The sequence below is a fragment of the Venturia canescens genome, chromosome 4, assembly GCF_019457755.1.
Source record: "Venturia canescens isolate UGA chromosome 4, ASM1945775v1, whole genome shotgun sequence".
Lineage (NCBI taxonomy): Eukaryota > Metazoa > Arthropoda > Insecta > Hymenoptera > Ichneumonidae > Venturia > Venturia canescens.
In genome coordinates, this window is record NC_057424.1 from 360,001 (window position 1) to 376,178 (window position 16,178).

At 36.8% G+C, this 16,178-nt stretch overlaps 1 non-coding gene across 1 annotated transcript; it reads right to left on the bottom strand.

Annotated features, from left to right (window-relative positions):
- Positions 1-10,626: 10,626 nt before the first annotated feature.
- Positions 10,627-10,781, bottom strand: LOC122410324 (5.8S ribosomal RNA). Its single transcript, XR_006260899.1, has one exon. It is a non-coding gene; the product is annotated as a 5.8S ribosomal RNA (ribosomal RNA).
- Between the last annotated feature and the right edge of the window lie 5,397 nt (positions 10,782-16,178).

Consider the following 16,178-nt stretch of genomic DNA (forward strand, 5'->3'; position numbering starts at 1 on the left):
CCGAGACTATATTATCTCTGAATAAAGTAAATTTCGGTGGTGGGGGTAAAATTGACATGTCATTTTCTTGAATTCCGAAGCTCAGGAGTTATGTCGCAATTTGAAAATTGAACTTTCAGCTAATTAAGAAATTCTCTTTCGATTGCGCCCAAAATCAATACGATCGGTGGTGTAATTGCTGAGAAAAAACTTTACACGGGCTCAAGATTATGCAAAAGTTACTAACACATCTATGGATTTACTGTGTCTGTACAGAACACCATCAAAGGCCTCTTGATGCCAGCTATAACCCATTTCTATGGAAGCTCGGGTCCCGGGATCCCGGCTACAGAAATAATGAGTTGTGATTGGTCAGGACACTTGCTGTACCGTTCCAGCGGAATACAGTTTATGAATATATATACAAGGCCATCAGTCAGCCGTCAGTTATTGATGTTATAACAAACGGATTTTCGACATTACGAAGTGCGGGGTGACAAAAAAATATTTTTCATCTAATAAAGTGTTAAATATGTATTTATTTTATTAAAAATCGTGGTATGTGGTGTCATACAGTATTACGAAAACCAGACATATAGTGACTTTGACGTGATATATAATACATCCATCTGTCATTTTTTGATGGCATGAGCAAATTAATAGCAACAGCGATCTGAATGATAAAATTTCGGAGAAATAGTGCGAGCTGTATGAATTCGATTCAAAATTCTTATATGACTATAAAAAAAAAATGTTATGTAAGTTTTGTGAAAACCATGTGGGTTAGTTTGCGCTCATCGCAATCGGTTCGCGAGTGTTTGTTATATCAAAAAGTAAAAAAGGCACGCCAAGTATTAAAAGGTCGTGGCCGTCGTTTTAAATGATTTTCTATATTCGCATTGTCAATGAATAAATTTTAAAAAATGTTTAACTGTGAAAAAATATGAGATCTATTGTAACATATACAGTGAATGAATTACGTTTCCTGTAGGAATTCTGAATTTTGGAAATAAAAAAAAAATGAGATCATTTTCTAACGTAGCCAAGTACAGTGAATGAATTAAGGTTCTTGTGGAATTCATTCGTGTACACTTTTAGCCCTAATCCCTCACTTATTCATAAAAATTTTCCAGCAAACGTCACAGAGCAACAAAGGTTTCTCGAATGATTCTGCAATTATTAAGAGATTATCATCTGTTTTTATGCTAGCACGGGTTATAAACTTAAAACAGTTTACGCGTACAAGTGCATGCATTGTATCTGTACGATGAACTGCACAACTTCATTTTCAACATTACACACAAGCTTGGCGTGCATGGTTTTCAATCGGAAGCTCGGGAAGAGACAATTGTTTAAATTTACTATGAAAACAATAATTAATTAGAATTGTATGAACGAGTGTGAAAAAAACCGATCCCCCAATAAAATAAGAGGGGCCCTGTTATATAATGATTTGGTAAACAATACAGATGGGTGAAATTTGTGGATAAAATTGAACAATTAAACGAACGGATAAAGAAATGAAATCAATCAATCCCTTTATATGCCTTTATCTTGTACGGATAGATACGGCCATTCTTTCATGCCCATACGCATTTTAATTTATCGACGCGTCACTTTCACTCGTTTGTCCGTACACTCTTTTTTTTACCAAATGGGCAGATGATTGGATGAATTACACAAGTATTGAAATGGATGAACAAAGAAGTAAGCTGTGTAAACATTGATTTGAGAAAAGAAAACGCGTTGAATACGAAACTTTTGGAGTAATGAATTTATCAGTCAAACTGGTCAAGAATAGATATTTTTCTTTGTGTACACAGCGCGGGATCTTACGTCGAACTACTCAATAAAATAGTTGGATGGAAAAGGGATGGCAAATTAAAAAACAATTACATGAGAGGATCATCAAGTTTTCTTCAAATATATGGACGGATGAGGCATTCCTTCGCCGAGCTTCCGATTGAAAACCATGCACGCCAAGCTTGTGTGTAATGTTGAAAATGAATTTGTGCAGTTCATCGTATAGATACAATGCATGCACTTGTACGCGTAAACTGTTTTAAGTTTATAACCCGTGCTAGCATAAAAACAGATGATAATCTCTTAATAATTGCAGAATCATTCGAGAAACCTTTGTTGCTCTGTGACGTTTGCTGGAAAATTTTTATGAATAAGTGAGGGATTAGGGCTAAAAGTGTACACGAATGAATTCCACAAGAACCTTAATTCATTCACTGTACTTGGCTACGTTAGAAAATGATCTCATTTTTTTTTATTTCCAAAATTCAGAATTCCTACAGGAAACGTAATTCATTCACTGTATATGTTACAATAGATCTCATATTTTTTCACAGTTAAACATTTTTTAAAATTTATTTATTGACAATGCGAATATAGAAAATCATTTAAAACGACGGTCACGACCTTTTAATACTTGGCGTGCCTTTTTTACTTTTTGAAGTTTTAATATTTACTGATTTCACTTCTTTTTGCGAGACGTGACAACTATATAGGAATCGTCTTTCATTCACTATATTTGTCAACTTCAGAAAACGATCTCATTTTTTTTTCTATTTTGAAGTTTTTTATTGATAATACAAATATAGAAAATTATTGGAAACTACGGTCGCGACCTTTTAATAATTGGCGTTCTTTTTTTACTTTGTCAATTATTTTTTTTTCTAATTTAGCTTATTTTTTAGAGGCGTGACAATATTTACTTAAGAAAAAAAAATACATTCATCGTCTTCGACGAAAATTTTTAAAACGATTTGTTTCAAGTTGAGTGCTTTTCTCTATGTGCCAAAAGCAATCGACACAGCCAATTTTTCTATATAGACGGACGAAAACTGTGCGGTTATGTTCATGTGAGTTGAAACCTTTTACAAGCAATAATGGTGACGATTTTGATTATCCATTCAGCAAATCGAATTTTCCAATGAAAGATTGGGAAATTCCTATGCAATGGGATGATATTTTCATTTCCTATTCCTTTTTTTGAAAAGTTCCACTTGTTTACTTGGAAAAATGATTTTTGAAACTATCTTCTTTTCATTCATGGATTCCATGTTGACATGGATACTGTCAATGGTTTGCAATGTCCAAGGAGATGTTTCCATGGTATTCAATGTCTAAGACCACAGCTTTATGGTTATTGGTGTCCAGTGATATTTTTTCATGGTCTTCTGTAACGTCTGAACCTGCCTCGTCAATGCAAACTATTAAATCGCAGATCTAGATATCGATAACTATGAGGAAATATATCGTAAACCATTGCACCGTTTACCTAAATATCGGGAAATATAAAATTGTCGAATATATATTGAAAAATACGAAGGCATCCACCTAGACATCGAAAACCCTATAGTCGCCAAACTAGACATCGTAAACTATAGAGCCGACGACCTAGATATCGAAAAGCTTAGAAAAACTCACCACACTATCGGAAACTATGGAGCCATTGACTTTCATATCGGGAACCATTGACAAATTCACCTTAACATCGGAAACTATGGAGCTATCGACCGGGATAGTGAAAACTATGAAGTCGTCAACCTAGTCCACGAAAACAATGGGAAAACATACCTGGACATTGAAAACTACGGAGCCGTTGATCTAGACCTCGAAAAGCATGAAGAAACATACCAAGGCGACGAAAGCCATGGAGAAATATACCTAGCCATCGAAAACCATGGAGCTGTCGATGTAGACATCGAAAACAATGGAACCGTCGACCTAGACCATGAAAACCATGGAGAACCATAACCAAACATCGAAAACTATGGAATTGTTGACCTAGCATCAAAAGCCATGACGGAATATACCTGGACCACGAAAACCATGAAGGAACATACGTAGACATTTAAAACTATGAAGAAATATACCTGGACATCCAAAACCATGGAGGAATATACCTAGACATTGAAAAATATATAGACACATACCTAGACATCGAAAAGTATGGAGTCATCGACCTAGATCACGGAAATGATGAAGAAATATACCTAGAGAACAAAAACTATGGAAACTCAGACCTAGCCATCGAAAACTGTGGAACCATCAATTTAGACCACGAAAACCATGGAGAAACATACCCAGACATCGAAAAACATGGAGGAATATACCTGAACCACGAAAACCATGATGAAACATGCCTAGACATTGAAAACCATGGAGGAATATACCTGGACGACGAAAAACATGGAGGAATATACCTGGACCACGAAAACCATGGAAGAATCTACGTAGACCACGAAAACCATAGAAAAACATATCCATACATCGAAAACCATGGAGGAATATACCTGGACCACGAAAACCACGTAGGAACATATCCAGACATCGAAAACCATGAAGGCATATACTTAGACATCAAAACCCATGGAAGAATTATCCTAGACCACGAAAACCATGAAGAAACATGCCTAGACATTGAAAACCATGGAGGAATATACCTAGACATCGAAACCCATGGAGGAATTATCCTCGACCACGAAAACCCGAGAGAAACATACCTGAACATCAAAAACTGTGGAGCCGTCGACCTCAACTGCGAAAACCATGAAGAAACATACCCAGACCACGAAAACCATGGAGAAACATATCCATACATTGAAAACCATGGAGAAATATACCTGGACCACGAAAACCATGTAGGAACATATCCAGACATCGAAAACCATGAAGGAATATACCTAGACATCAAAACCCATGGAGGAATTATCCTAGACCACGAAAACCATGGAGAAGCATACTTGGGCATCGAAAACTGTGGAGCCGTCGACCTCGACCCCGAAAACCATGATAAAACATGCCTAGACATTGAAAACCATGGAGGAATATACCTAGACATCAAAACCCATGGAGGAATTATCCTCGACCACGAAAACCCGAGAGAAACATACCTGAACATCGAAAACTGTGGAGCCGTCGACCTCGACTGCGAAAATCATGAAGAAACATACCCAGACCACGAAAACCATGGAGAAACAAATCCAGCCATCGAAAACCATGGAGGAATATACCTGAACCACGAAAACCATGATGAAACATGCCTAAACATTGAAAACCATGGAGGAATATATCTGGACATAAAAAACTATGGGGTCGTCCACCTAGAAATCGAAATTCGCGATAGAATGTACCTAAACCTAGTCCTCCAAAACCCATGATCTATCGCCCTAGACATCCTCGAAAAATCCAGCGGCGTCGACCAGAATTTTATATTTTTTTATTTTTATTATTTATTATTTAATGTTATTCGTATTATTCAATTTTTTTGTTTTCTTATATTATTATCATTTTATATTATATATTGTATAATATAATATATATATTATATTATATTATATATTAATTATAATAAAATATTTATTATAATAATATTTTATTATTAATTAATATTAATAAATAAAATATATATTATATAATTATATACATATTTTATGCGCAGACCAGGAGCTGGTATTGCCCCCGCTGTGCGCCCATTCTCTGTCTCTCTCGCTCGGCGACGCAGAAGGAGAGGGGGTAGCCGCGTTCAGCGTAGTGCGTGACGTAGAGTGTGACAAAAGTAAGAAATCGTGCAAAGGACGTAAGTCCAAATGTAAACAAGCGTAACTTACGCCCCTCTGTCTCTAAGAAAATGAAAATCCCGAAATGATGGATTTTAAATCACTAACGTTACATATCTCAGGATCTACTGGACGGATTTACTTGCAACAAAGACCAATGGAAAGAGAAAAATCGAAAAAAAATCGTCACCAATTTTCAAGTTCTTTTATGAAATGGTTTATTTGTGAGAACCATTTGAAAATTCTGTGACGTCATAAAACCGGCATATTCGCGTATATAAGAGTAGCGGCAGGGCTCGCGCTGGCTTTTCTCTTGCGCTGCAGTTTTTCCTTTTAATACTTGGCGTCGAGCCGCTACCGCGTCTCTTGAAACATATATTAGTATTGGGAAATTTCTCCTTGTACAAATTCTTTGATTTTACGTTTATTTATGACATAATTTTGTTGCAATCCTGGTTCTGGGTTCTTCAAAAATTTTCAACGGGAGTTATGTGAGAAAAAAAAACTTTCGCTCATTATAACCTCTCAAACGTTCTTTCCAAACAAAAATTTTATGTTGTGTAATTACATTATAGAAAAAATATGCGTGATTGTATGTAAATGAATGCAAATAAATGTTGAAAAACTTCGGTCAAGTAAAAGTGTCTAATTCAATGTATTGTTGTCATATTTTCTTTCATTACATTTGGCTGTGTTCACCGGGCCCTTTTTCCTACCTCCTTAGCTCACAGTGTATCCATACCAATTTCTATTCATTCTCTAGACAATTCGAGTGACATTCGTATTTCTATTTCCTCATATTGATGTCAATAAATTGGCAAATTCATATCAAAAAGTTTTCATGATTGCTTGTTTACAAACACGAGTTTTAAAAAATCTTTGGGCCATGTAAATACATAGATATTCACTTGAATTCTTGCATGATGAATTTGGAAATTCATTTCAATAAGTCATTGGTTGCTTATTTTTCGTGATATCAAAATTTGTATCTTCCAAATGCAATGAACACATCTTAAGTTTGACAACATGATGAAGCGACACGTATATTGAGTATTTCCAGACCAAGTTTACGATTGGCATTATGGGTTAAAAAATTCATGTGTGTGAGTCTACGCCTGATCATTTCTGAATGTGATCAAATATTTTGTCTGTATATAACCATGGAGACATTCTAAATTACACTATTTGATTTACTTCAACATGCAGCGTATCTGTCACTTTATTTATTGAATATGCCATAATGAGTTTCAAAAATGTGGTTCGGGTAATTTTAAAGTTTTTTGCCCCATAGCACCAAAGTCTGTATTACTGGTACGCAGCGAGTACCTATGAACTATATTCCTGCGAAGCGGTAGGTGTGCCAATCTTTTCACTTTTTGGTTCCAACTGTAATATATGAATGAGATACATGAAACAATTATGCGTTCTGTTCACTTTCAAGTGCGCTGTCTTTTTTCCTTTTAGTTTTGGCATAATAAATTTTATGAATCGGTGGTAATTTTTTCTGTCTGTACCAAAATTTAGATGAATAAATCGCAGCGAATACTTGCAAATTTGGAAAATTCTGTGTATTGACATGCATGCCGGGTATTAGTACTTCCTTTTTTTGATTATGGAATATGGATATCTACAAATAATAAAAATTATACATGAATTATAGGATTTGGAAATGGATTATAAATAATAATCAATAATAAAAAATAATGATGAATGATACAAAAAGTCAGCGATGGCTTGTTTATGAATGGCATAAGAAGTTATGTTTTCAAAATGCATTGCTCATATTAAAAAGTAAGCAATTCTGTTGGTCTCGACGCACTTCATATTTTTTCTTTTGTCCGGTTGAACCTTGGTGGCTACATGCAGAGTTTGAAAATTTTATGCATCGACGTGGGTGCGTCAACTTTCTATCTCTGGGAATGATAATACGAATGGAAAAGATTGCTTCAAAAAGTCCTTGGAAGCACGTTTTTTAATGAAATAAAAATAACTAGCATTAGAATTCAATAAACATATGTGAAAATTGCGAATTCTGGTGGACTTGGTGAACATTATATATATATTTTTCTTTCTCCTTCTGTCAAATTTTAAGGAAAATCAATCCAAAAATTCGTTTCATTGAAAAATCTTCATGTTTTCTTTATTCACAATGATTTCATCAAAACAGATGAAAACAAAATTTATAAATGAAGAGGCAAAATTCCACAATGATACAAAATATTGAAAAACCTTACGGAATATGATTTTAATCCCACAAAATTATAGACATGTTCGAAATGGTTGAAAAATTGAGGATATCACTTCAAACATTCGAAGAATATCAAACTGTTATAAATTGTACAAAACTTAAAGAAAATCATTGGAGAAAGGAGAATTATTTTCAAATATCACATTAGAAACATTGGAGAACTTGAGAAAATCTTATTTAAGAATATTTTTTGTGGTTTAGAACTACCACAGAAAAAAAATTTGATATCAAGCCGTAAAAATCCTCTCTCGGAGAAAAAAAATTTGGACAATTACATTGATGATCGCCCGTTTTCGCATTATACCACAAAAAATGTAAACAAAACTTCTTAAATCACACAACAAAAATGATTTCGAACCGTAAGAAAATATCAAATATATTACAATCCTACAGCATTAGTGTATAATGTTCTTCACTGGTATACTGATTGTGCGGTATCAGTCTTTTTTCGACGAATCTGATGTTACAAGCCAAAATCATATCTCGGCCTCCAACCCGCTTTCCACCGTGCTCTTGGGTTCCTAATTTCCAAAACATATTAGAGTACAAGGAAAAAAATCGCTGAAGTCCAACAACAGACCTGTGACGAAATATTTCCAGTACAATTTGACGAAAAATAGGTCTTTTTTCGTGAAAACCAACGTTATAAGCCGAAAATTATATCTCGGCCTCCAACCCGCTTTCCACCATACTCTTTGGTTCTTAATTGACAAAACATATTAGAATACAAGGAAAAAAATCGCCAAAGTCCAAGGACAGACTTGTGACGAAATATTTCTAGCACAATTTTGACGAAAAATAGGTCGTTTTTCGTGGAAACCAACGTTATAAGCAGTAAATCGTAAATAATTCATAGCAATTTAAATTGAAATTATTTATTCATCAAAACATAAATAAGGAATTTTCGAGAAAAAAGACGTGATATCAAACCATAAACTTCCCCTAGGGAAAAAAAGGTTGGGACAAGTACATTGATGGTATCGTGTTTGCTGATAATTCCATCCATAAAAAAAAAACTTGGAAATCGATGCCTCATTCTTCTTATTTGATTCGAACAGCTAAATCAATTGAAAAAAATTCCATCTAATTTATGTGCAGCATTAAAATTTATTATATCAATTCGAGGCCAAGTATTTTCTAATGAATTGAAAAAGTTACCACTTGAGTTACGTGCAGCACTAAAATTTATGATATCAATCAGTGGACAAGTATTTTATTAGTAACTCCAAATTTTGACGTTATTAAATTGTTCTAAAAAGCTTTTAAATCCAAAAAAAATCACATGAAAGCTAGTCATTCGTTACTCTATGGTGGCAAAGACTTATAAGAAAATCGATTTTTCTCAGACTTTCAGGATCCTTTGGTATTATTCACACAATTCAACGTCGATTGGATCGATACAAATTATGTTTAAATAAGTGTTAAAAGTACTTGTCCGGCCCATCACTTTCCGTTTAAATTGTTTATCCAAATAAAAATCAGGGCTTGTCTAGAACTGATGGTTCACAAGTCACAAGTATTCATGCAGAGGGAATTGAGACAATTATCTTCAAGTAATTTTTACTTAGTTGCACTAATTTAATAAAAAACGGAATCAAATTATTCCGCAATATACAAGGGATTTTATTCTGCATCGATAAATGAAACAAATTGTACATAATATATATGTTCAAGCTTCCAAAATAACTGTCCAGTTTATATTTAATGATGTCAATTTTTACTTCCTACTTATTCTTCCAGCGAACGAATTCCATACGGAATAAGAACTAATCTATACTATTATTAAAAGCATTAAACTAATAATGAATCGCATTTCAACAAATTTTTAACCAGATTCTGCCGTACAATTTCGTTTTTTTATGATTGATTTTTTATTAAATGAATAGTGATGGGCCGGACAAGTACTTTTAACACTTATTTAAACATAATTTGTATCGATCCAATCGACGTTGAATTGTGTGAATAATACCAAAGGATCCTGAAAGTCTGAGAAAAATCGATTTTCTTATAAGTCTTTGCCACCATAGAGTAACGAATGACTAGCTTTCATGTGATTTTTTTTGGTAACAACATACACAACACACATTTCTCTCTCCGTATGAATTTTTCATTGGCGGAAGAGCGATGCGATCAGTTCGAGACGAGTGAAAATCAAAGTGGAAACATTTCGCGTTCGATTACCCAACCTCCGAACCACGTGCTCGACCACGCTGTTTTTCTTTCATCAAATGACACCTTCCGATTCTCGTATGTGCGAACAATTCTTTAAAAACACGCTACATGCGGGCTCGCCCCCGTTGCGCGAGCGATCCGGTCAGTATCTGTCCTTTAAAAACTAACAATTAGCTCCGGAACTCGATCGACCGGCCGTTCGGCGGCGGCGTGCCTGCTCACTTATCAAAGTAGCGGCGTATTGCGCACGAGAATGGAAAAAAAAAAACAACGCCGGACAACACGGTCCGGGGGGGCATGCCTCACCCTCTCTCTCTTTTCCCATCATCTCCGCACACGCTCGACTCGAAAAATTCAAGGAACGGCCATTTGGTTGTGTTCGATTCTCATAGAGTATCGCGGGCGAATGCGAATAGCTTTGAACTTCTCCCCGGCAAAGGGAGAAAATGAATTCGCGATTCGCACACGCTGGCTCACGAAATCCGGATCGAAGGGACTCGATCTCCGAGACTTGCGGGAGAGCGCGTTAATTTCAAGCGACGCAGACGCGCACCCCCCCCCTTTGTACAAGGGCATGGGTCAACGAACGCCCAATACATTCGCTACACGCGATGACGAAATCATCGCGAGAGCAGTCTAAATTTTATGCATAAACGACCCTCAGCCAGGCGTGGTCCGGGAATTGTATCCGTGGACCGCAATGTGCGTTCGAAATGTCGATGTTCATGTGTCCTGCAGTTCACAAGTTGACGCGCAATTAGCTGCGTTCTTCATCGACCCACGAGCCAAGTGATCCACCGTTCAGGGTAATCATATAATAACATATTTGTGCGTTACAAACAGCATTATTCATAAATCTTGTTCTTAAAAATTCGAGCATCGTCGACAAGGACGGTTTCGCAAGCCCGCCAACCCTAAAATTTAAGGGAGACGCGACGAGCGAAGTCGCTGGTACAAGCGCGCGCAATCAGTTGATCGCAAGCGCAAGGCCGCGACAGCAAAACGGCCGCAAGCCTCGGCGACGACTAAAGACTCCGGAACGAGCCCGGCGTGTCTTTGCCATGTAATGGTTGTGTCGTCGCTAAGATAAAAGCGGTCCCGGCGCTGCTCACGCTGATTTTTACTCTTGGGCGAAATTTCATTGAAAAACCTCGGAAAACAGGCACAACGCGTGAGCGCATAGCGAGCTTCCTTTACTGAGCAATAGTGGGGCTCAATTAGGTTGCCCAACGGTGAGCAGCAGCAACACGAGAAACCGCCTTACGGCGCAGTAATGCAGAGAAACAACGAGATGAAGAAACGAATAGAGAATATTGAGGGAAAAAAAAAGCTTCAAAAAGGCCTCTCCTCCTCCCCCCCCCCATCCTCACTCGACATTCGTTTTCTTCAAAGCTCGCGACCGTTTCTTCGTTCAAATGGGGCGCGCGGAAGGGACCTTTTTTTTCTTCCCTTCCCTGTCGCACCCGAGATTCTATCCGTGATGTTTTTCTTTCTATCAGGATAGCGCACGCGTTTGCGTCCGAATGGCACGAGCACAAGGACTGTGAAAATGCGTCAACATGATCACGGTAGCGCCAATCGAAAATCTCAAAAACAACACCGCGCTTGTGAGCGTGTTGAACTTTATTTGTTTGAATTACAAAACTTTATTATCGCTGTTGCTCGTTTGCACGGCAAGCGCTTTTATATACGTTAATGATCCTTCCGCAGGTTCACCTACGGAAACCTTGTTACGACTTTTACTTCCTCTAAATGATCAAGTTTGGTCATCTTCCCGGCAACATCGGCAATGCTGTAGCATTGCCGCGCACCAGTCCGAAGACCTCACTAAATCATTCAATCGGTAGTAGCGACGGGCGGTGTGTACAAAGGGCAGGGACGTAATCAACGCGAGCTTATGACTCGCGCTTACTGGGAATTCCTCGTTCATGGGGAATAATTGCAAGCCCCAATCCCTAGCACGAAGGAGGTTCAGCGGGTTACCGGGGCCTTTCGGCCAGGGAAGACACGCTGATTCCTTCAGTGTAGCGCGCGTGCGGCCCAGAACATCTAAGGGCATCACAGACCTGTTATTGCTCAATCTCGTGCGGCTAGAAGCCGCCTGTCCCTCTAAGAAGATTTGTTTGTACGTCGGTAGTAAAAACCGCCCGACCGAAGCCGGGGGGGCCTTCGAGATACCAGAAAGTACGCCTATTTAGCAGGCTAGAGTCTCGTTCGTTATCGGAATTAACCAGACAAATCGCTCCACCAACTAAGAACGGCCATGCACCACCACCCACCGAATCAAGAAAGAGCTATCAATCTGTCAATCCTTCCGGTGTCCGGGCCTGGTGAGGTTTCCCGTGTTGAGTCAAATTAAGCCGCAGGCTCCACTCCTGGTGGTGCCCTTCCGTCAATTCCTTTAAGTTTCAGCTTTGCAACCATACTTCCCCCGGAACCCAAAAGCTTTGGTTTCCCGGAAGCTGCCCGCCGAGTCATCGGAGTAACTTCGGCGGATCGCTAGCTGGCATCGTTTATGGTTAGAACTAGGGCGGTATCTGATCGCCTTCGAACCTCTAACTTTCGTTCTTGATTAATGAAAACATTTTTGGCAAATGCTTTCGCTTCTGTCCGTCTTGCGACGATCCAAGAATTTCACCTCTAACGTCGCAATACGAATGCCCCCATCTGTCCCTATTAATCATTACCTCGGTGTTCCGAAAACCAACAAAATAGAACCGAGATCCTATCAAGAGACTCGGTAGAGTCTCGGGACAAGTACATTGACAGCCCTGTCGTCTGCTGGCCTGAGGCTCTCGCCGAGACTATCTTTTCTCTGAATAAAACTATTCGCGGTAGTGGGGGTAAAACTGGCATGTCATTTTCTAGAATTGCGGAGCTCAAGAGATGTTTTGTTAAGCGAAAATTAGTTTGGAGACTAAATTTCAAAATCTCTTTCGAATGAGCCCGAAACCAACACGATCAGTAGCGTAATTGCTGAGAAAAAACTTTGCACAGGCTCAAGATTATGCAAAAGTTACTAACACATTTAGAAATTTGACATGTCTGTATATAATACCATCAAAGGCCTCATGTCCCTCGGTCTAACTTCGCGGCGGTGTCGCGGACTGACGTCACATGCCGAGAGCTCGAAAGTCACCAGCCGAAGTTTCACGTCATGTTGACGTTTGGGGTTATGATGTTATGAAGTGCGTGCGGGATGACTAAAAATAATTTTCGTCATCTAACGAAGTGCATATTACTATTTATTTCGTTAAATTTTGTGATATACTAAACCAGTATCGAAGCGGCCGCGTAAATGTAGTCTGTGATATGTGTGCGAAAAAGGATATAAAAAATGCGCGATGCATATGTCAACGAAAACTTTTCAAGATTTCATTATTTTGTTCGACTGGAAATAAGCGTTAACTAAAGTAATCTTTCAATTAAATCAGAGTGCGAGAAATATTGTGCAGTGTAAATATATCGTCAGTAGGCTAGGTTATATATATGAAGGCGTCAGATTATATATATGAATAAATACAACAAAAACACACAGAACTGTTAGAATGATGTTGTAAACTTTAATTGAATAAATGTTTTCTAATTTATTTCTCATGTTTCCCATATTTTGCTCATATTCAGTTTGGCTCTGCCCTCTCCGATCCTTGTTTTCACTCCATCGGTTTGCAGCGGATCGATACATATCATTAATTAATTGCTTAATATGTGTCCTATGATTTTCTACTATTTCTTCATGCTGATTGTGGTAACGTGATTCAAGAGGTTTCCAGCTATGATCATCAATCTCACATTTTGTACATCAGATTCTCAAAACAGTTTCTGGTCTTGATATAAGTGTAGTTATTCTTTTTCCACCTGGTCTATCGAGTAACAAATTTTGAAACTTACTCCAAAAAGTCTTTGGATGCTTTGTTTGCTGATCATATGAAAAGTCGAATCTTTGGAATGCAGTAGGCAAACACAAATTTTGACAACAATACTTATGAAATGACATGTATGTTGAGTATTCCCACTTTGCAAACTACAAATGTGGAATTATTAGTGAAAAGATTCATTACGCTAAGTCTACAGTTGCTCAGTTTTGGATGTGATCAAATATAATGCCAGCTAACATCCATGGGAACATACAGAATTTCTGAATACAATATTCGCTATGTCATTTCAACGTAACATCATGACTTTTGCCAACTTTTCTCTATAATACTATAGATTTGGATTTTCGAAATACAGCAAAAATCTGCGAATTATAAAATTGATATACTGTGCCACTCATTTTACTTTTTAAAACTAACTGTAACATACATATGAAGTAAAAAACTCATCACAGAAGTCCTCAGTTGCTCATTTATGGATAGATTTTAAATTGCTGTCTTCAAAATTTATTGCGCAGATACATTGAATCGCAGCAGATACCTGCGAACTCTGAAATTTCTGTGCATAAATATGTGCGTTAAGTATCACCCCCTATCTTTGATTATGAGAATGAGTAATAGAACTTGGTTTAGCAAGTTTTAAAGTATTTCTTTTTAAATACTATTGAAGTTTGTATTACTGCGATATGAAGCAAATACCTCCAAACTTTCATATTTTTGTGTCGCAACATGTGTGCCAATCATTTAAATTTTTTACTCCAACCGTAACATGTAATCTCAAAAATTCATCACAAACGTCTTCAGCTTTTCTAAATTCCTAAAGTTTCCGTTGTCTATTTTATTCTGAGTTTTTAAACTTTTAAATTCATTCCTGAATTCTCCTGAAATGGTTTTTCTCCAAAACCAATGCAGATACCTTAAACGTCTTTGAATTCCGTTGCTCTGTTGAATTAAGTACGCTCAGTTTTTTTTGCTTCTTTGAGTTCTGACATAATAAATGTTTCCGGGTGCCTTTTTTCAGCAACTATCAAACTGTAGATAATTGGATCTCAGCGGCCACTTGCAAACTTTGGAAATATATTTCATCGGGGACACGTTTTGAATGACACGAAAATGTCTAGATTCAGAATGCAAAAGCAACATTTAAAAAGGGCCAATTCTGTTGGATTTGTTGTGTCTTGAATTTGATCTATCTTTCCTGTTTTCCTTTCTTTTTCCTAACGTTATCAGCCGAAAATCATATCTCGGCCCGCAACACGCATTGCTCCATGCTCTTGAGTTCCCAATGGACGAAACATATTAGAAGACAAGGAGAAAAATCACCAAAGTCCAAGAATAAACCTCTATCGAAATATTTTCAGTACAATTTCGACGAAAAATAGGTCTTTTTTCGTGAAAACCAACGTTATACGCCGAAAATTATAAACAATTCATAGATATTTAAACTAAAATCTTATAGTCATCTGAACATAAATAAGGATCTTTTGAGAAAAAAGACGTGATATCAAACCATAAACTTCCCCTAGGGAAAAAAAGGTTGGGACAAGTACATTGATGGTCCCTCGTTTGCTGATAATTCCACCCATAAAAAAAACTTTAAACAAAATTTTTTTTTAATTGTAAAAAAAATTATTTCATAAAAAAAAATACAGAACAATTCTAAAAAAATTTTACAAATCTTGAAAAAACGTTATATTAAAAAAAAACTAATCTGCATCTATTTTTTAAAGTGTCAAAAGAATCAAATAACAAGTAAAAAATAATAAACCGAAAAATCGCCCTTGAAATCATTTTGGAAACCGATGCCTCATTCTTCTCATTTGATTCGAACAGCTAAATCAATTGAAAAAAATTCCATCTAATTTACGTGCAACATTAAAATTTATTATATCAATTCGAGGCCAAGTATTTTCTAATGAATTGAAAAAAGTTACCATTTGAATTACGTGCAGCACTAAAATTTATGATATCAATCGGTGGACAAGTATTTTATTAGTAACTCCAAATTTTGACATTATTGAATTGTTCTAAGAAGCTTTCAAATCCAAAAGAATCACATGCAATCTAGTCATTTCTTACTCTATGGTGGCAGAGACTTATAAGAAAATCGATTCTTCTCAGACTTTCAGGATCCTCTGGTATTTTTCACAAAATTCAACGTCGATTGGATAGATACAAATTATGTTTAAATAAAAGTACTTGTCCGGCCCATCACTATCCATTCAATAAAAAATCAATCATAAAAAACGAAATTGTACAGCAGAATCTGGTCAAAAATTTATTGAAATGCGATTCATTATTAGTTTAATATTCTTAATAATAGTATAGGTT